General features: G+C 49.9%; 1 long non-coding RNA gene across 1 annotated transcript in view; it reads left to right on the top strand.

Moving 5' to 3' along the window:
* Nucleotides 1–4,653, top strand: part of LOC125756490 (uncharacterized) — a 219,420-nt gene extending 214,767 nt beyond the window's left edge. Inside the window, exon 2 of the long non-coding RNA XR_007414545.1 lies at nucleotides 4,477–4,653. This is a non-coding gene — a long non-coding RNA (uncharacterized LOC125756490). The remainder of the gene's footprint in view (nucleotides 1–4,476) is intronic.
* The last annotated feature ends 17,040 nt before the right edge of the window (nucleotides 4,654–21,693 follow it).

The raw sequence follows: 21,693 nt of genomic DNA, 5'->3' as shown, positions 1-21,693 counted from the left end.
TTGTTTACTTTCGTGCACCACTGTGGCCACGTTATTTTATTTTTTATTAGGCTTACTGAGGCCTTCAAGTACCGCCGCTACCAGGTTCACTGCAATCGTTTCGACAGTAGCGACGCCTCGTGGCCCGCACGCCAAACTGCCATCATGCCTCGGGCCTGACTGTGCTCCGCTTTCCGCGCAGGCCTGGCGTTTTTTCTCTCATCGTCCTCCTCCCACGGGCTGTCGTCATAGCAACCAGACATTGTTCTCCTCAACCGCGCCACCCCTCTCCGGCTTCGGGGAGAAATCGCGAGCCGGCAGCGAGCCGGCGGGCGCGCGCGTCTCGACATGTCCACTCTTTGTCTCCTGACTCTCGCGCCGGCAATGTGGACAGCCTGCCACTGCTTGCCGCGTGGAGGTACCGACGGGCGGGACGGCGCCGCGGCATGCTTTCTGCCAGTATGCACGTACCTTACCGCTATCGCACAAAATAAGAAACAGAACGAAATAAGAAAAAAAAAATGTTGCAGTGGGTTAGCTCGGCTATGGAAGGATAACATAGTGTTAGCATAGGTTCAGCTGATTATTCGTAGCTTTCCTGGTTGCCTAGGATTAGCTTGATTATCATGTTTACTGCTGCTCCAATCACACACACATGGTATACGTATTATGTGGCACATTCTTTATTTTGCCAGGCAGCTTCTTAGGGATCCAATGAGTTAAGCTTCTCCGCTCTTCTGCGCCGTTGAGCAGCATTTGCGCTCTCCTTCTCCATGGCTATACCAGACTGGCAAACGCCAGTCAGAGGCGCTATCAAGCGGCTCCAGCGCAGTGTCAGACGGCGACTGGACAGCGAAGGCGAATCGCTGCGTGCGCCCCGGTGCCAATACGTCTCTCTGGAACGCGCAGACCAACGGCGGCGAGTCGCGCGCGGCGGCGGTGGAGTGCGCGGGAAGTGTCGGCTTCGGTGCGCCAGCTGTGTGACGTCACTGATCCTCGCGCATGCGCTGCATGGCTCTTGAGGAGGCGCGCAAATCTGGCTCAGCTAGGCCAGTGTAGCTAACGCTACAAAAATCACCGCATCTCCACGAAGTTAATGATGATGAGTGGGCGAAGCACGTGGGCATCTCTTCGGTGTTATCTTAAATGACCCGTGACTCGTGTCTTTATCACTGCAGCGTGCACTGTGCTGTCACATGCTTTATTTATGGGGCTTAATGTTGGTGTTTTTACGGTGCTTTGTCATTTTCTTTTTGTGCTTCTTGACCTCTTGTTACCCTTTAGATGTTTTGTTTTTACAGTGTTTCGTCATTTTAGTTTTCTGCTTGTTCACCTTTTGTTAACATCTTTTCACAGTTGCTTTAGGTTTCGACAGTACACGGTGCTGTGGCTTTCGGTTTCGTGTACCGTGACGGCCGGACGCGGATGGACGGACAAGCCTCGGCCCTAAGGTGCTTCGCCCCTAAAAATATCCGGGATGGAACGGGGTTCGAACGTGGGCCCTCTGCGTGGCAACCCCGTGTTTACCACGGAGACATGCCGGTGCTTTAAACTCCTTTGCAAAAAGGCCCTATACAGGCTTCATGTCGGGAAGGAATCACATTACCATATGTAATATAGCGTCGTAGAAAAGTAAAAAACTCACACCATCTCCCACTAAAGGGGACCATGAGGCGATGCGAAGCAGTGTTTCGGCATGTAGAGCCCGCGTTTCAAAGGTGGAGTGGTGAGGGGGAAAGGGGAGAGAGGAAGTGGAGAGGAAGAAAGGAGGGGGGAGGGGAAAGGGAGGGGAAGGGAAGATGGGGAGCGGAGGAGAGATGGTAGGGGAGAGGAGGAGCGGAGAGGGGGATGGGAAAGGGAAAGGGGAGGGAGAAAGGGAAGGGGAGATGTGATGTGGAGGGGGAGTGGAGAGGGGAATTGGAGAAGGCTTGCGCATGCGCAGTAAGGGTGGTCACGCCGCACACCACCACCACCACCACCACCACCACCGGATTGAACTCCGCTATAAGATGCTTCACATCTAAAATATCAACCAGGCGTCACACAACGCGAACTGAGCAACGAGTGGGTTGCTGAATGCTTCCAACCATTCCAAACCGCTGTGCCATAGTTATTCATCTTCATCATGCACAGCATTAAAAAAGTGCACATAATGCCTTACAGGTTTTTAGCGGTTACCACGATTCTCCGAAGAATGACGAACAATGGCATAGTGGCTGCTTCCCTACTGCACAAAATTACAGTGATTTAAAGCACAGTGGTTACCTCGCTAGTGCACATGTATTGGTTAACCCAAGATATTTTACAACGGGCTCTAGAAGTGCCGCTCTTGCAGCTTTCGCTGCGACTGTTATGCTTTCCGCGCAGGCCTGGTGTTGTTTTACAGCGACAGCTGTTATGAGATCAGAAGGGCCGTTTTCGGCGCCGCAGTTGTCCGCCGCCGCCGCCGGTGTCCATAACCACTATCGCGTGACATCAGAAAAAAACTAAACAAAAAATATCCGGGACAGAACGAGGTTCGAACCCGGGCCCTCTGCGTGGGAGCCCAGTGTTCTACCTCAGAGCTATGCCTTTTTTTTTCTTTACTGCCTGTCAGAGCCATGCCGGTGCATGAAACTGCTATGCAAAACGACCCTATACAGGTTACATATCGGAAAGTAACCACATGAAAATAGTAGTATAGTAGATAGTACTATCTTAATCATAGTAGATACAGTAGGTAGTAGATACAGTATTATGAACACATTAAGATAGTAATAATATCTGAGGTTTCACGTCCCAAAACCACGATTTGAGCATGAGGAACGCCGTAATGGAGGGCTCCGGAAATTTCGACCACCTGGGGTTCTTTAACGTGCTGCTAAATCTAAGTACATGGGCCTAAACATATTCGCCTCCATCGAAAATGTAGCCGCCGCGGCCGGGATTCGATTCCGCGGCCTTCGGGTCAGCAGTCAAGCGCCATAACCACTAGACCACCGTGGAGGGGTCTAGTTGCATTACATTACATTAATATATGTAATGTAGTGTGGTAGAAGGGTAAAATAACGATCAGACGCCACACAACGCGAATACTGTAAGCAGGTGTCACATAATGCGAATTGTGAAACGAGTGGGTTGCTAATGCTTCCAAATCTTTACAAATGCCTCTGCCACAATTCTTCATCGTCGTCAGCCACAGCACCAACAAAGTGCACATAATGCCTTACAAGTGTTCAGCGGTTACTACAGTTCTCCGCAGATTCACGAAAAATTGCATAGTGGCTGCTTCCCTACTTCAAAAAAAAAAGAATATATGATGATTTATAGCGTAGTGGGTTCATCGCAAGTGCACTTCTATCACTTGCCAAAAGGCTCCCATGATCCATTTTGTAAAGGTCTCAATAAAGTTTACTCCCTCTCTCTTTCTCACGTTAACGTACGCTATACAGCGTGGTGGGAGAGTCTAACGACTGGGCGTCACGCATTGTGAATTACGTAACTAGTGGGTCGGCTAAAGCTGCCAGCCCATTACAAAAGGCTCAGCCATAATTCATCAACATTAACCGTCGCATCAACCAAGTGGACAGAATGCCCAAAGATGGTACATCGCTTCTCCGCAGAATGACGAATAATGTCGTGGTGGGTGCTTCCCAACTTCACAAAAGTTATGATTTCTGGCGTAGTGGGTACATTGCTAGTCTACTTGTATTAGTAGCCTCAAGAGAGTTTATAGCGGGCTCTAAAAATGCCGCTCTTCCAGCTTTCGCTGTGACTATGCTGCGCTTTCCGCGCTGGCCTGGCATTATTTTTATTTGGGAACTGATTCTACGGCGGATATTAGCACATGCTTCGGATACCTTGCAGCGCGAAGATGGTCTATCTGCTGGTCAAAACCACCTGTCCTCCAGTGGAAACACGATTTCTTCGAGACGTTCGTGAAGCACGTCAATGCAATGGACCCTTTTACGAGCTTTGAACGTGCCGATTCAAATGGAAGAAGCGGCTTACTTGCGCGTGGGTCGTACGCCCAGCAAATATGATCTTTCGAAAAACGAAGTTTTAAATGCGAAGCATTTCTTTGCGACCCTCTTCCACTTTGCCCATTTCTATCTATCTATCTATCTATCTATCTATCTATCTATCTATCTATCTATCTATCTATCTATCTATCTATCTATCTATCTATCTATCTATCTATCTATCTATCTATCTATCTATCTATCTATCTATCTATCTATCTATCTATCTGTCTGTCTGTCTGTCTGTCTGTCTGTCTGTCTGTCTGTCTGTCTGTCTGTCTGTCTGTCTGTTGTAGCTTGGGAACAAGAAGGCAGCTGTGATACGTTTCGTGCCGAACAGTTGAATCTCATAACCCAGCAGTTTGCTTGGCAATATATACACACAAGTTGCGGTGCGTCAGTAGTGACGTCACCGCGCTTTGTCCTTTTATTAGATACAACATTCCGCCCCGCCACGGTGGTTTAGTGGTTATGGCGCTCGACTGCTGACCCGCAGGTCGCGGGATCGAATCCCGGCCGCGGCGGCTGCATTTTCGATGGAGGCGAAAATGTTTGAGGCCCGTGTACTTAGATTTAGGTGCACGTTAAAGAACCCCAGGTGGTCGAAATTTCCGGAGCCCTCCACTACGGCGTCTCTCATAATCATATCGTGGTTTTGGGACGTTAAACCCCAGATATTATTATTAGATACAACATTCCTTCTCCCTTATTTTCTTTAATATCCATATCTTTCATGCTGTCGCCGAACCCTTGTGCTTCGGCGTGGCAGAGGTTCAGGAGGTTGTTCTTCAGCGGCGGTAGAATCTGTAGCTTCCGACGTTGGTTGCTGGACCTCGGTAGTAGTTTCCTCTGTTTCTTCAGGGGTCGCCGGACCAGGATGCGCTAGAGGTGCGCCAGTGATGCGCACTGTTCTGTGTAGAATAAGAGGAGTACTTGTATTAACAATGTCATCCGTATGCATGAATCGCTCCTGGCCTTCCACTTTGACTATGTAAGTTGCCAGGCTGACACGGCGAACAACCGTTCCTTCTAACCAGTGCGGATCGCCTGGTCGGATACCTCTCACTCGGACCCGTTCACCTGCATCAAATTCCCGCCAATTCTTTTTCTGTCCCTGGTCTTGATCTCTAGATGGAGTAGGCTCTGACCGCTTGGCTAATTCAGGGTGTGAAATGCTGAGACGCGTGCGCGGTGCCCAAGACAGGAAACTCTGTGCAGGAGTCTTACCAGTCGTGGAGCATGGCGTGTTGCAGTATGTGAAGAGGAACTGGTCCAGCCGGTGTTGAATGCTCCGTGCTTGCCCCGAGCGCTTCTCGTCTCGTAGTTGGCGTACAAGGTTCCTCTTTACCGTCTGGACGAGCCTCTCTGCTGCCCCATTCGAAGCCGGATGGTACGGAGGTGTCTTGACGTGTTGCACAGCATTGGATCTGAGGAAAACTGGAAATTCGTCAGACACAAATTGAGGACCATTATCTGTCACAATCTGTTCGGTAAGCCCAAACGTTGCAAAAACGGTGCGAAGCTTTTCAATAGACTTCGACGCCGTGGTCGATTTCACGTGTATAACGTTCACCCAATTAGAATGAGCATCGACAAGCACCAAAAACCAGTCTTGTTTGTAGTATGCAAAGTCTAGGTGCACTCGTTGCCACCGTCCGGCGGGCCGTCCCCATGAAATAAGTGGTATGGCAGGTGCAGCGTTTTGGCTGAGCTGGCAAGTTGAACAGCGTCGAACTGTTTCTTCGATCAGCTCATTTAACTTCGGCCACCACACGTGACTTCTTGATAGCATTTTCATGCGAGTGGTACCAGGGTGCCCCTCGTGCAATAGCTGTTGCACTTCTGGCTGCAAAGATTCGGGAATAACTACTCTCGTGCCCCAGGTTATGCAACCAGAGTCTAGAGACAGCTCGTTTCGCCGGACAAAATAGGGTGCAATGTCTACATCTGAGAGTCTTTCTGGCCAGCCATTCAAAACGAAAAGTCTCACTTTAGACAACGTGCGGTCTTTCTCAGTTTCCGCTTGAATCTTGCTTGCTGAAAGCGGTACTGCTTCAACAGCGGAGAAAAACAGAACGTAGTCGCTCTTGTCTGCTTCGTTCGGAAGCGGCAATCGTGATAACGCGTCAGCGTTAGCCACTTGCGCACCCTTTCTATCAGTCCACTTGTACTGGTATGCCGCCAGTAACAGCATCCAACGTCGCATGCGCGCGGCAGCCATCTGTGGAATTGGCTTTGTCTGGCCAAAGAGGCTAGCTAGCGGAAGGTGATCGGAATAAATTGTGAACTCACGCCCATAAATGTATTTATGAAAGCGCTTTACCCCAAACACCAACGGCCAACGCCTCCTTCTCGATATGCGCGTAGCGTTTCTCGGCGCTACTTAGCATGCGCGACGCGCATGCTATCGGCTTCCCTTGGCCGCAAACAACATGAAATTAAACTGCTCCAACTCCATAAGGGGAGGCGTCGCAAACCAGACCTAGTGTTTTTAGGGTCGTAAAAGGTTAGTACTGAATCCTGAGCGAGCATTTTCTTGCGTTCCTGAAATGCCTTTTCAGTCTCCTCCGACCATGCCCAAGGTTCCACTTTTTGAAGAAGTTGGTATAGCGGCCTTAGTTCCGATGACATGTTCGGCATGAAACGGGAATAAAATGTCAACATGCCAAGATAGGCCTTTAGTTCCGTGCAATTTTTAGGCGTTGGAGCCTTTCTAATTGCTTCCACCTTTTCAAAGCAAGGGTGCACGCCTGTCTCATCAATGACGTGGCCCAGATATCTTACGGACTTCACAAAACATTTGCACTTTTCGTGCCTTACTTTGACGCCGTGCTTCTCGAAGCGCTGCAGGACTGCTTCTACACGTGCCAGGCATTCGTTGTAGTCGGCACCTGTGATAAGCACATCGTCAAGGTAACAAACTACTCCACTTAGTCCCTTCAACAACTCGTCCATGATTGCTTGGAATACTGCTGGTGCACTGGAAATGCCGTAGGGCACTCGAACATACTGGAATAAGCCCATGTGTGTATTTATAGTCAACAAGGGCCGCGAGTCAGGGTGCAGCTCAATTTGCTGGTACGCTGACGACAAGTCCGAAACGGTAAACACTTTGCTTTCTGCTATGACCGCGAACATGTCTTCAACTATTGGCAGCGGGTAGTGATCAGTTTTAACGCAGGGATTTACCTCTCACTTTATAGTCTCCACAAAGGCGCACTTTGTTCCCTGGTTTTTCGCCTACCACCAACGGCGTGGCCCAGTCACATTGTGTTATACCCCCCAGTACGTGGGCTTGTAGTGGGCTTGTAGTGGGCTTGTATGCTATCTAGCTCTTCTTTAACTCGCTCCCTTACGGCATATTGTACTGGACGTGCCTTGCGGAACACTGGCAAGCTACCTTCTTTTAAGGAAAGTTTCGCTTGAAAGCCCTTTATCAGTCCTAACCCAGCAGTGAAAACGCTGGCATACCTTTTCACAAGATTGTCCGCCGTGAGCTCCGCTTGCACCGTGTGAATGCCATTCAAGTCGACGTCCAGGTTCTCAATCCAATCGTGTCCAAGTAGCGCTGGCTTGTTTCGTGGCACCACAACTACTGGTAGAATCTTGCGCTGTCCGTTGTACTCGACCGGAACCTCGGCTTGCCCCTTCACTTCCAGCGGGGCTTCTCCGTAAGTCTTCAGCTTAACAGTAGATGGTGTGAGCGGCGGATGATTCACTAGCTGCTTCTATAGGTCTTCCGATATCAGAGAAACAGCGGCTCCTGTGTCTACTTGCATCTACACGCGCTTCCTTCCGAGCATAAGTTCTACCTGATACGGCTGCTTCGCAAGGCCGGCTTGATGTACGGCCTAGAGCATCATCTCAGTATCTTCTTGCTGGTCGGCAACGGCGTGAATTTTTCCTGCACCCGGCGGGCGTTGTCCGCATACTCGAGCAAAGTGACCCGTGCGTTTGCAACTGTAGCACCTTGCTTTCCTTTCCGATAACGACAAGAATTAGCGTCCTGCTCTTGCCCGCAACGGTGACACTTTGTCTTGGTTGCCTCGTATTGCTTGCCTGGCTTGACCGCAAATGCTGCTTTGCTGCCTGTCTTCCTTATCGCATGGACGTCGGCTACCGTTCCACTGTCAGGTATAAACCCCCTGGACTCCTGTTCCGCAATTTCAACGCTTTTGGCAAAGTCACAAGCAGATTCGAACGACAGCCCTTTCTTTTCTAGTGGGCCCGTCTGAATGGCAGGGTTTCGCAGTCCAGCGACGAACCGGTCGCGTAGTGCGTCGTCAAGGAATGTGCCATACTTGCATTTAGCGGCCATGTGCTTCACTGCAACTGCCAATGTCGCTGCTGTCTCACCTTCCGCTTGGTACCGCCTGTTGAATCTGAATCGCTCTGCGATGATTCGGCTTGCAGGCTCGTAATGGTCACTCAGTACCTTGACCAGGTCTTCGAGACTCTTCTCCGCAGGGGTCGCCGGTAGAAGCAAATCCTTGAGTATCTTGTACGCGTTCATTGCCAATCGCCTCGAAAACATATTGAGCGCTTACAAACAGGGACGTAAGGGAGACGACAACACAATGCGCTAACTTCAACAATTTTATTTCCAGAAACCACCAAACTATATATCCGTGCACAGTGGCGTCACCAGTCCATCCACTAGCCAACCAAAAAAGCCCTCTCCCGATCTAGAAGGTCAATTGACGGTGCACTCACGCACGTGTCACCATTGCGAGATATAGCCTGGGCTTCGATTATCTCTCGGACGTCTTTATCTTTATGCTTTGCAAGCACCTTACATGAATCATACTTCGGTACGCAACCGCATTCCAAACAATGTGTTGACAAATGGCCGTAATTATTCTTGTTTTTGACATTTAACTTGTGCTCACGAAGACGATCATTAAGACATCTTCCCGTCTGACCTATATATTTATTTCCACAGGTCAGCGGGAGCTCGTAAACCACCTCTTGTACACAATCCAACAGAGGGTCGCGATGGTTCTTGGAGCATCCGACAGCTGGCCTGCGGTACGGGTCCGTCAAGCTACATAATCTGCCAAGTTTTTCCGGGGCTGAGAACACTACTTTGATGTCCACACGACTAGCTATTTTCTTTAGATTGTGAGCCGTTTTGTGCAGATAAGGCACTACTGCCACTCTGCTCCTACTTTTCGCCTGTTGGATGGCTGCGTCCTGAGGACTACTGTCCAAGCGGCACCTTTTAAGCAGACCCTCGATAACCGACACCTGTACAGACTCTGGGAAACCAGCTGCCAATAACCTTTTGGACTGACTCATAAGACTTTCATGGATCTTATGGTGGCAGGATTTCTTCAACGCGTTTCCAAAACACAGATTGGCAATGCTTCTCTTTACGAGCTTCGAGTGAGCAGATTGGTATGGCAACAGGGGCTTATTAGCTCTGGGTTTATATTCCCAACACGTGTGCTGTTCCATGAATTGAAGTTCAATATCTAAAAACCGTAGCACGTTATCGAACGGCTCTTCAACTGTTACGATGAGTGGGCTAAGGCCAGCAGAAAAAACGTTTTTGAGTTTATCTACCGATACGTGTGATTCCGGCTCGAAGAGGACAAGGTAATCGTCTACGTATCTTACAACTTTTACCACCCTGTGCTCCGACAAGACCTGTGCCAGATTCCTGTTATGGTGGGCTAGAAAAATGTCACTTAGTATCGGCGCCAAACATGAGCCGATGCAGACGCCCTGCTTCTGTAGGAAAGCTTTCCCATTCCATGTGGCAAATGTCGAGCGGAGATAGCAGCGAAGCAAATCTAAAAAGCATTGAACAGATACCCCGGCTGAGTTCTGAAAAGCAACTGCGCCATAGTCGTCGATACATTCTTCTACGCATGCGATTAGTTCGTTTTGAGGCAAGGAATAATACTGGTCCTTTATGTCAAAGGAGCAGGCCAACAAGCCTTTGTCTGCGCTATTCTTCAGGAACTCTACAATTTCCCCGGAATGCTTAACCAAAAAAGGGTCGTCAATTTTTAGAATTCCGAGTCTTTCTTGCAAGAAAAGAGCTAACTTCTTCTGCCATGATCCTATCTCTGACACTATTACCCTTAAAGGGCACTCGGGCTTGTGCGTCTTCGCGCTAAACATGATGTGAAGGCTATCTTTCTTGGCTTCGTCAATATCACGGAACAACCTACTAAGGCCCACCTTTTTGCAAAGGCGTTTTGCTTCTAGTTTTATATTCCTAAGGGACACGTCGTGACACTCGTTAAAAACATTGGCAACTGCAGAGCAGGCCTTCTCGTTAAAGTCACCTTCCCCGAGGACAACAAATCCACCTTCCTTATCTGCTGGCAGAACACACAGTTGCTTCTGCCTTAAGAAAGACGCTACGCGGCTTACAGGCACACGTGAAGCATTGGGATTGTTTCGCGAGATCACATCTACCCCTTCTGATATACATCTATTCGCTTCACCTTCCGGGGCACACTTTGATATCCGTCGCACTAGGCTCAAAAGTTTCGGCGCACTCAACCTTGGCTCCACGGCGAACTTAGGTCCAAGTTTTAGAACACTTTCAACGTAGTCTGGTAGACTGACCTGGCCGGTGGTTCTGACGCCGCATGTCGCGGTCCGTGTCTTCCCAGGGATGCTGGCACGTAAGCCTGGCAGAGTCTTCTGCCACAGGAATTCCGTGCCGCTGCTGATGATCGCTAGGAAATCTCTCCAGTCCCTGTTGGCGTTTCGTGACCTTCCTGGTTCTTCCAAGGAGGTTCTCAGCAGATCCTTCAACATCCGAGCCTGCCTTTGCCACTCACTCCTCAGAATCTTTAGGACTCTGATGCCGTGCCCGGCTGAAGGGGCAAACCCACCAAACAACCGCACGACTTCATCGGGTAGATGCTTGCAGCGGATGAAGAAGGAAAGTGAACGAGCTTGGCAGTTGGCATGAATCAAGAGGGGGGCAACTGAACACGGATTGAACGAAGAGCACAGAAAAGAGCCCGATGTACTAGAAATGAATTTTAGCATTGCGATTTTTTGGGCGTGTTGGTAAACGGAACTCGAAAACATATTGAGCGCTTACAAACAGGGACGTAAGGGAGACGACAACACAATGCGCTAACTTCAACAATTTTATTTCCAGAAACCGAGTTCCGTTTACCAACACGTCCAAAAAATGGCAATGCTAAAATTCATTTCTAGTACATCGGGCTCTTTTCTGTGTTCTTCGTTCAATCCGTGTTCAGTTTCCCCCCTCTTGATTCATGCCAACTGCCAAGCTCGTTCACTTTCCTTCTTCATCCGCTGCAAGCATCTACCCGATGAAGTCGTGCGGTTGTTTGGTGGGTTTGCCCCTTCAGCCGGGCACGGCATCAGAGTCCTAAAGATTCTGAGGAGTTAGTGGCAAAGGCAGGCTCGGATGTTGAAGGATCTGCTGAGAACCTCCTTGGAAGAACCAGGAAGGTCACGAAACGCCAACAGGGACTGGAGAGATTTCCTAGCAATCATCAGCAGCGGCACGGAATTCCTGTGGCAGAAGACTCTGCCAGGCTTACGTGCCAGCATCCCTGGGAAGACACGGACCGCGACATGCGGCGTCAGAACCACCGGCCAGGTCAGTCTACCAGACTACGTTGAAAGTGTTCTAAAACTTGGACCTAAGTTCGCCGTGGAGCCAAGGTTGAGTGCGCCGAAACTTTTGAGCCTAGTGCGACGGATATCAAAGTGTGCCCCGGAAGGTGAAGCGAATAGATGTATATCAGAAGGGGTAGATGTGATCTCGCGAAACAATCCCAATGCTTCACGTGTGCCTGTAAGCCGCGTAGCGTCTTTCTTAAGGCAGAAGCAACTGTGTGTTCTGCCAGCAGATAAGGAAGGTGGATTTGTTGTCCTCGGGGAAGGTGACTTTAACGAGAAGGCCTGCTCTGCAGTTGCCAATGTTTTTAACGAGTGTCACGACGTGTCCCTTAGGAATATAAAACTAGAAGCAAAACGCCTTTGCAAAAAGGTGGGCCTTAGTAGGTTGTTCCGTGATATTGACGAAGCCAAGAAAGATAGCCTTCACATCATGTTTAGCGCGAAGACGCACAAGCCCGAGTGCCCTTTAAGGGTAATAGTGTCAGAGATAGGATCATGGCAGAAGAAGTTAGCTCTTTTCTTGCAAGAAAGACTCGGAATTCTAAAAATTGACGACCCTTTTTTGGTTAAGCATTCCGGGGAAATTGTAGAGTTCCTGAAGAATAGCGCAGACAAAGGCTTGTTGGCCTGCTCCTTTGACATAAAGGACCTGTATTATTCCTTGCCTCAAAACGAACTAATCGCATGCGTAGAAGAATGTATCGACGACTATGGCGCAGTTGCTTTTCAGAACTCAGCCGGGGTATCTGTTCAATGCTTTTTAGATTTGCTTCGCTGCTATCTCCGCTCGACATTTGCCACATGGAATGGGAAATCTTTCCTACAGAAGCAGGGCGTCTGCATCGGCTCATGTTTGGCGCCGATACTAAGTGACATTTTTCTAGCCCACCATAACAGGAATCTGGCACAGGTCTTGTCGGAGCACAGGGTGGTAAAAGTTGTAAGATACGTAGACGATTACCTTGTCCTCTTCGAGCCGAAATCACACGTATCGGTAGATAAACTCAAAAACGTTTTTTCTGCTGGCCTTAGCCCACTCATCGTAACAGTTGAAGAGCCGTTCGATAACGTGCTACGGTTTTTAGATATTGAACTTCAATTCATGGAACAGCACACGTGTTGGGAATATAAACCCAGAGCTAATAAGCCCCTGTTGCAATACCAATCTGCTCACTCGAAGCTCGTAAAGAGAAGCATTGCCAATCTGTGTTTTGGAAACGCATTGAAGAAATCCTGCCACCATAAGATCCATGAAAGTCTTATGAGTCAGTCCAAAAGGTTATTGGCAGCTGGTTTCCCAGAGTCTGTACAGGTGTCGGTTGTCGAGGGTCTGCTTAAAAGGTGCCGCTTGGACAGTAGTCCTCAGGACGCAGCCATCCAACAGGCGAAAAGTAGGAGCAGAGTGGCAGTAGTGCCTTATCTGCACAAAACGGCTCACAATCTAAAGAAAATAGCTAGTCGTGTGGACATCAAAGTAGTGTTCTCAGCCCCGGAAAAACTTGGCAGATTATGTAGCTTGACGGACCCGTACCGCAGGCCAGCTGTCGGATGCTCCAAGAACCATCGCGACCCTCTAGTGGATTGTGTACAAGAGGTGGTTTACGAGCTCCCGCTGACCTGTGGAAATACATATATAGGTCAGACGGGAAGATGTCTTAATGATCGTCTTCGTGAGCACAAGTTAAATGTCAAAAACAAGAATAATTACGGCCATTTGTCAACACATTGTTTGGAATGCGGTTGCGTACCGATGTATGATTCATGTAAGGTGCTTGCAAAGCATAAAGATAAAGACGTCCGAGAGATAATCGAAGCCCAGGCTATATCTCGCAATGGTGACACGTGCGTGAGTGCACCGTCAATTGACCTTCTAGATCGGGAGAGGGCTTTTTTGGTTGGCTAGTGGATGGACTGGTGGCGCCACTGTGCACGGATATATAGTTTGGTGGTTTCTGGAAATAAAATTGTTGAAGTTAGCGCATTGTGTTGTCGTCTCCCTTACGTCCCTGTTTGTAAGCGCTCAATATGTTTTCGAGTTCCGTTTACCAACACGCCCAAAAAATGGCAATTGCCAATCGCCGTTATGAAGGCCGACTTCTTAAGCTTCTCCTCTTGTACGTTGGCTACTTCGCAGTAGTGCTCGAATCTTTCCACGCACGAAGCAAAGTCTTCATCGCCATCCACCAGGAATGCGTCGAATTCCCACATCTTGGCCATGCCGTACACTGCCCTGCCTCCGTCATTCACGGGATCCGCCCCTTTCCATCGTAGATTCGTTTCAGCATCTTCGTCGCCATTTTTAGCTCGGGAACAAGAAGGCAGCTGTGATACGTTTCGTGGCGAACAGGTTAATCTCATAACCCAGCATCTTGCTTGGCAATATATACACACAAGTTGCGGTGCGTCAGTAGTGACGTCACCGCGATTTGTCCTTTTATTAGATAAACACTATCTATCTATCTATCTATCTATCTATCTATCTATCTATCTATCTATCTATCTATCTATCTATCTATCTATCTATCTATCTATCTATCTATCTATCTATCTATCTATCTATCTGTCTGTCTGTCTGTCTGTCTGTCTAGCCGCCTAGGACCAGGCGCTCTCATAGTCGTCTCCAAAACTTGTAATATACCAAAATTGGCATAGCAGGGGATCAGCGTATGGTCAACACTCCTCACTGGTCATAACCTAACCGCGAACATACACACTGAAACGCAAGGCAAGTGAGGGAGCTGGAGGCAGAACTCCCCTGAGAGACGCTCGATTGCCATCCACTCGTCCAGGTAGCCCACCAGAATGACGCAATGTTCTCTTAAGTTCTTATGACGCCAGGCGATGGCCGATGCTGACCAAGTATGACGTCATGTTGATATAGAGCCGCTTTGTGTCACGCGAAGAAGATGCCGCTAAGTGTCCCGACGGCATACGGCAATACTACAACAATGCGGACGTCGACCGCTATAATGCACGTTGCCTCGGCGCCGCGGACAACGTGTTATGTCATCCCGCATGCGATAATATAACTGGCTATAAGAACCATCCAGTTATAGAGGGATGCCCTGACCAAGGTGACCAGAAGAACGCAAGCGACATGGGTGGCCTGCCAGCCTCAATTTGCTTCAGCATCGGCAAGCCGTACATGATGACGGCCGACATTGACGTAAGCGACGGCCTCGTTAATGGAAACATGGGCACCTTGTGGTACATCTAGCGTGACGAACACGGCAACCTCGTGCGACTGTGGCTTGAATTTACACCTTCCACGGTAGGCACTGTCGTCCCAGCCAGGACTAAGCACATCATTACCGCACACTCCTCAATAGAATTTATTTGTGTGTCCGTGGTATGCGGATCACCACAATCATGATATATGCCAGAAAAATATCGCGTGTAAGAGAACACTTTCCCTTTGCGCAAGCAAACGCCATAACTATATATAAGTCACGAAGGGCTACATACGCCCAGGTAATCTACGGACACCATAAGCGCCAAGTTGGGGAAGTTGGTCTACGTAGCACTTTCCAGGGCTACCAGCCTCTACGGTCTACACCTCACCAACGCAAAATATTACTTCAGGTTCCGACATTACGCCCGCTCTATCGACAGACACTCGGTCGACGTATGACCCGGCTAGCAAACAGGCCTCTAGACATTGTCTTGGAGCGGGCTACCACCTTCATTCGATGCCAAAACCACAACAATCACCTCACGCTCGATGCTCTCAACATACAATCTGTGAACTCGGAAGTGGACGACCTGGAAAAAAGACGCTATGCTCACAGAAACGCGTATTAGCACTTTTTGAAACCTGGAGCCATGAGCCAATTGTGTCGTCCACAGCAAGCTGCTTCATTGTAGGTGCGGAGGCGTGGGCACATATAAGAACACAGCGATGCGCAACTTCAACGTAGGCCGCATTCCACTTCGCCAGCCGCCAGCCACAGAACACACACTGACAAAAAGCGGAATCGGCGAAGTCTGCGTTTCACACATCAATTACAATAATAACAAAGACATTCCGCTCTCCGCCATTTACTTAAGAACTCTCAAGAACCCCTTCTACACAAACACACGGTTCCGTGAAACGTGCGTGCGCTCTCCATCATAACGGACAAGTATAAGCACTTATAAGCTTGGTATGGCGTGACAAGAGTGTATGACAAACATACGTTACAAGTCCTAACATTCCAATCATGAAACGAATGTCACGTACAGGATGAATTACATGACATAGTTTCTGGGCGCTCGGAGCCGTTTAATTAAATGTATTAAGACGTTTTGGTTGAAACGATGTTTATTAAGCTGAAGGCCTCGAAAGAGAACGGGCAGAGCGCGCATACACCCGATGTTAAAGGGGTACTGACACAAAATTTCGCGGCCGAGATAGCCTGCTGGATCGATTCCCGTGTACGTGCGCGTACCATCTGCAAAATATCGGCAGCGAATAAAGCTTGGAAGGTATTTTATATGAATTTTGAAGTTCGCGAGCGCGATCCAGCATTATAGGCCGCACCTAGTGCATTGACACCCTCGGAGGTGACCCGAGGTGACCCCCCCTACTTCCCCTACGTAACCGTTGCAGCCGGTACAAGTTACGATGACGTCGTAGCCGCCATTTCTGTTTTGACGCGCTTCCCGACGGATCGCTCCTCGCCAGCGGGCCAAACATGAAGTGATTCGCCACGTCAAAAATTCCTTCGATCCCCGCCGCAAGAAAATCGTCGCCATCAGACGACGATGAGCCCGACGACGACAGACGGCGCGGAAATGCGTCACTGTTCTGTGTGCTCACGTGACCGAGCGTTTCACTCGCTAGGTGTTGATAGTTGCACCCGGCGGCTTGCCGTTTTTGGAGCTCTGTCAAACCGAAACTGAGTCTGTGTCGGTAATGAGGAGCTTGTAATTAATTATCTGTCGCGCGCTGCAGCAAACGATGTGCCGTGTTATGACTAACAGGCCCCCAGCAACACATTGCAGCAAAAAAACGCGGGGCGAAAATTTTTGTGTCAGGACTCCTTTAATGACAATGACACATGGTGATGATGAGGACAAAGAGACAAACGGATGATGATGATTATGACAATGCACAGATGAGAAAGAAGCACATTACTAGTGCCCACACTAATTATTCGTTTCTTGGCCAATCCTCCAGAGTGGGCGTGAGCCATTTATAAAGGTCATCATCATCATCAATTTCCCCCACGTGTAAGCCGACATCCTGGCCGCTGCAAGTCAACGTGACAAAGAACGTCGCGTGAAGGGTTTCATGCGATAAACGTGTACAATCTCGGTGCTGCGGTAACAGCGGTCTGTTGCGACGACGAGTGGTGTCACACGGTAATTAACAGGCGAAGTCTGTTCCAAAACTGTGTACGGCCCGATGAAGCGTGGTTGAAACTTGTCACAGAGACCAGGTGTGCGTATAGGAGTCAAAAGCCGCACCTCGTCACCAGGTCGGAAAGATACAACGCGATGAAATGCGTCATGAATGATCTTGCGCTCTTGTCTCGCTTCTGTGTTGATGCGATCATGATGGCGGGCCTGGGCCAGGCGAGAAGTGTAGTCTTCACTGGGAGACTCAGATGAGTTACATGGCAGTTGAAGAAGGAAACGTCGAGAAAGGTAGTAGGGGGACGTCCGTAAACGAGGTAGAACGGCGAGTAGCCGGTTGTGCGCTGAACGGCTGTGTTGTAGGCGAAGGTGAGGAATGGTAGCAGGGTATCCCTGTTTTTGTGGTCTGGTTGGATCTCCCGGTGAGGCCATTGGTCTGAGGGTGGTAGCTTGAACCTGTCTTGTGAGTAGTTCCGTAAGCGCGCAGTACTTCGTTTAACATTTGTGACAGGAACACCCTTCCACGGTCGTTAAGCAGTATACGAGAAGCCCCCTGACGCAGGATTATGGCGTGAAGAACGAAGTCAGCAACCTCCACAGCGGAGCTAGTAATCACAGAGGTTGCGTAGCGCGTGAAGTGGTCTTCGCCGGTCACTATACATCGTTTGTCAGTAGATGTGATGGGAAGAGGCCCGTAAACGTCGAGTTTACGGCGCTGGCATGGGAAGCAGGAACCGACGTACCACGCTACGCTAGTAGAAAGGCCAGGCCAGTAGAAACGACATCGAATGCGGTCAAGAGTTTTTTTGAAAACCAAGATGGCCAGCAGTCAAGTCATCGTGGAAGGCTTTGCGCACATGAAGTCGAAGAGCGCGTGGTAGCACAGGAACCCAGCGTTGACCGTCAGGATGGTAAATGTGGCGGTAGATAACGCCATTTCTCAGCTTTAATTGCCGGAGTTGACGACGAAGTCACGCGTTAGGTGGATGGGTGGCTCCCGAAAGTTGGTCCATAATACGCCTGCTGTATGGATCGGACAGCTGGCGGGAGCGAAATGTTGGATCGTCGTCCGAGAACAGATGGCCTATTGAGGCGAGTGTAGGAACTGCGGTAGAAGTGCCGGCCCAGGTCTCGCCAACGCTGATCTGGGTAGTAGGAAGCGGGCAGCGAGAAAGTGCGTCGGCGTCTTCATGCTTTCTACCAGACTTGTAAATTATGTCAAAGTCATATTCCTGCAGGCGTAGAATCCATCGACCCAAGCGTCCGGACAAGTTCTTCACAGTGGAAAGCCAGCATAAGGCGTGGTGGTCGGAAACGATTGTGAAGTGACGGCCGTGGAGATAGGGACGGAACTTCTGCACCGACCAAACCACAGCCAAGCACCACCAGCGTGTCATGTAAGGCATGCCGCACATGACATGCATCGTGCTCAGTTATCGTGTAGTTCTTGTCGGCAGCGGTGAGTACGCGACTGTCATATGCAACCACTCTCTCTTTTAAAGAGGCGTCGCGTTTCAGAAGAACGGCACCTATAGGCGATGCGCAAAGCGCCGACTACGCCATCTGCCGCCATGGCTCGGAAGCGCTTGCGGGGCCCGGCGAACAGTGTTTCAACGAGCGTCTACGCGAGTGCACGGATGGATGTGTTTTTCAACGTGATTTAACGACTCTCTCGGGCTTCAGCGATGTCGAAAAATAACTGCTGCGTTGTCGGCTGCTCAAACACATACAAAAACTCGCGAGGAACGCACTTTTACAAGTTTCCGGTGCTATTTCATGAGCGAGAGCGACGGCGACGGTGGATTGCGGCTGTCCGACGCAAAAGCTAAGCGATCGCGCTATGTTTAGGCAGTGTTAGAACGATTACCGTGTTTTTATTTCTCCATTTATGTCGCTACGTCTTCAGCGAACGCTACTCGCCTGCATTGTATATGCTACATGAGGTTGTTATCACTGATAAGACGCGATGCCTAGGCTCTCTTGAGCGCTATTCTCTGAGCTATACTCTGCTATTCTCGCGCTATTCTCTGGCATAGCGCGAAGCGCTATGCCAGCGAATGTTGGGCAGGTGGCGGCTCCTTTACAAAAACGTCGTGGAATGACATGTGTGGTGCACGAAATGGGCTGCATTCTACCTAATGATGGCACTGGAATGCGATCACCGGTGCAGAATGTTCGCTGTGCGCTCGCCTCAACTGTATGCATATTGGCTGTAAAACATGGCACCTGTTCGCACTGAAGGCTTTTGACAGGACATTCAACCGATTCAACCTCCTTTTGAATGCCTCGTAACATGACTTCATGCTAATAAAAAACACCCTTGATGTATCCCACTAATACTCATTCGCTTTACACAAGCTGTGTTATGAGTGGGGCCATATTGATGGATTGACAGAAAAGAACAAGAACAGTTGGTTCTGAAAAGCAAATTATTACTACATTTTGCGCACATCACAAAGAAATTTGCAGTGGCTTAGCTCGGCTATGTCGGGATATACGTAGCGTTAGCAAAGGTTCAGCTGATTATTCTTAGCTTTCCAGATTATCTAGGATTATTAGCCTCCTCCTGTTCATTCTTCGTACGCTGAATCGCTAATTGCCAGGCAACTACTTCCGGATCCAATGAGATAAGCTTCTCGGCCCTTCTGCGCCGTTGAGCAGCATTTGCGCTCTCCTTCTCCATGGCGTTACCCACCTGCAAACGCCAGTCAGAGGCGCTATTGAGCGGCTTCAGCGCAGTGTCAGAAGGCGAAGGGCTGCGCGCGCGCCGGCGCCAGTGTGTCTGGCGAGGCTAGACGCCACTCCTCCCGAACGTGCAGACCAGCAGCGGCGAGCCGCGCGCGACAGTGGCGGAGTCTGCGCGCGCGTCGGCGCCAGTCTGTCTGGCGCGGCTAAGACGCCACTCCTTCTGAAGGCGCACGCCAGAAGAACCCTCATTCATCAGAGAAACCGACATTTTGTGCCAGAACTGTTTCAACCGCTTCAAACAGATCGCCGTAGAGTCTGTGGATGCATCTCATTCTGACGAAAATTTTGTTCCCGAACAAATTGCTGTCGAAGAGCTAAACGTATTCGTGACAACAAAATATATTTTTTTCGGCGAAATTACAGGGGGTCGACGGACATCACCGACGTTCTTCTCTGAAGACACCCAGCAAATACGTAGCCAAGCTGCTATGACAAGCTAGGTGACCACCAGCTCCGCAGTGACTCAGTCCCGCGCCACTAGCGCATGCTGCCGAGATATTTTTTCGCAAGTTTATCGTGCTGGTTTCAAAGTTTTACCAACGCTGACCCTTCGCGTGGCCGCACCCGTGAAATCCATGCGCCGGCGTGACAGCACTCCCTAAAAATCTACTATACAAACACGTGGCACGTAAACGAAGCTACTGTGTCGAGAAAAACGTTGGTTCATGCGTCAACGCATGCAGGCATTAGTGATCGGGACGTTGTAAAGAAAGCGGTGTACTTACGATGAGCTCCACTTCGTAAGGAAGCTTGTTGACGCTTGTCTGTGGCAAACACTTGGCGCGTATAGTGACATCGTCGTCCCACACTGCTGTTACATCGGACACATGTCCACTATTATAAAGCGCGGCTCCTTTGCGCACACTATCGCCGCAAAAGTAATTATCAGGGACGCGCACAAGCGGCAAATCGCACGCGCGCACTTCCGTCATGCTTGCAGTGAAAGGAGGCGTCCGCTACGCGACCCGCATGCGGTTCCAACGGCCGCCGCTACGCGGCTTTCAGTGGCGTTTTTAGGCGCTGCGCATCGCGGATAGCGTGGCCGCTAGCGTCTGTATGTAGGCGTCGCGTTTCAGAAGAATCTATCGACCCAAGCGTCCGGACAAGTTCTTCAGAGTGGAAAGCCAGCATAAGGCGTGGTGGTCGGTAACCATTGTGAAGTGACGGCCGTGGAGATAGGGACGGAACTTATTCACCTACCAAACCACAGCCAAGCACCACCAGCGTGTCATGTAAGGCATGCCGCACATGACATGCATCGTGCTCAGTTATCGTGTAGTTGTTGTCGGCAGCGGTGAGTACGCGACTGGCATATGCAACCACTCCCTCTTGTAAAGAGGCGTCGCGTTTCAGAAGAACGGCACCTATACCGCGGCCGCTAGCGTCTGTATGTAGGCGGAACTTCTGCACCGACCAAACCACAGCCAAGCACCACCAGCGTGTCATGTAAGGCATGCCGCACATGACATGCATCGTGCTCAGTTATCGTGTAGTTCTTGTCGGCAGCGGTGAGTACGCGACTGGCATATGCAACCACTCTCTCACGTAAAGAGGCGTCGCGTTTCAGAATAACGGCACCTATACCGCGGCCGCTAGCGTCTGTATGTAGGCGGAACTTATGCACCTACCAAACCACAGCCAAGCACCACCAGCGTGTCATGTAAGGCATGCCGCACATGACATGCGTTGTGCTCAGTTATCGTGTAGTTCTTGTCGGCAGCGGTGAGTACGCGACTGGCATATGCAACCATTCTCTCATGTAAAGAGGCGTCGCGTTTCAGAAGAACGGCACCTATAGGCACCGTCCACTGACCAGAGGGAGCTGCGTTGATCGCTATGGGCCGTCTCAAGTTGGCTGATATTGGCCGCTAGGGGCAGGCAGAGAACAGACGCTCGCACGCGTCCCCCCTTCTGGCCCGGCCACAGTCTGCACACTCATGCAGAGGCGGAGAGACGCGCATCGCGTTTGATTTTGTCCCCGGGCTGTCTCAACGTTGCTTTCTTT

This window comes from Rhipicephalus sanguineus, unplaced genomic scaffold (assembly GCF_013339695.2).
Source record: "Rhipicephalus sanguineus isolate Rsan-2018 unplaced genomic scaffold, BIME_Rsan_1.4 Seq10489, whole genome shotgun sequence".
NCBI lineage: Eukaryota > Metazoa > Arthropoda > Arachnida > Ixodida > Ixodidae > Rhipicephalus > Rhipicephalus sanguineus.
This window is presented reverse-complemented; position numbering and strand designations above follow the sequence as displayed.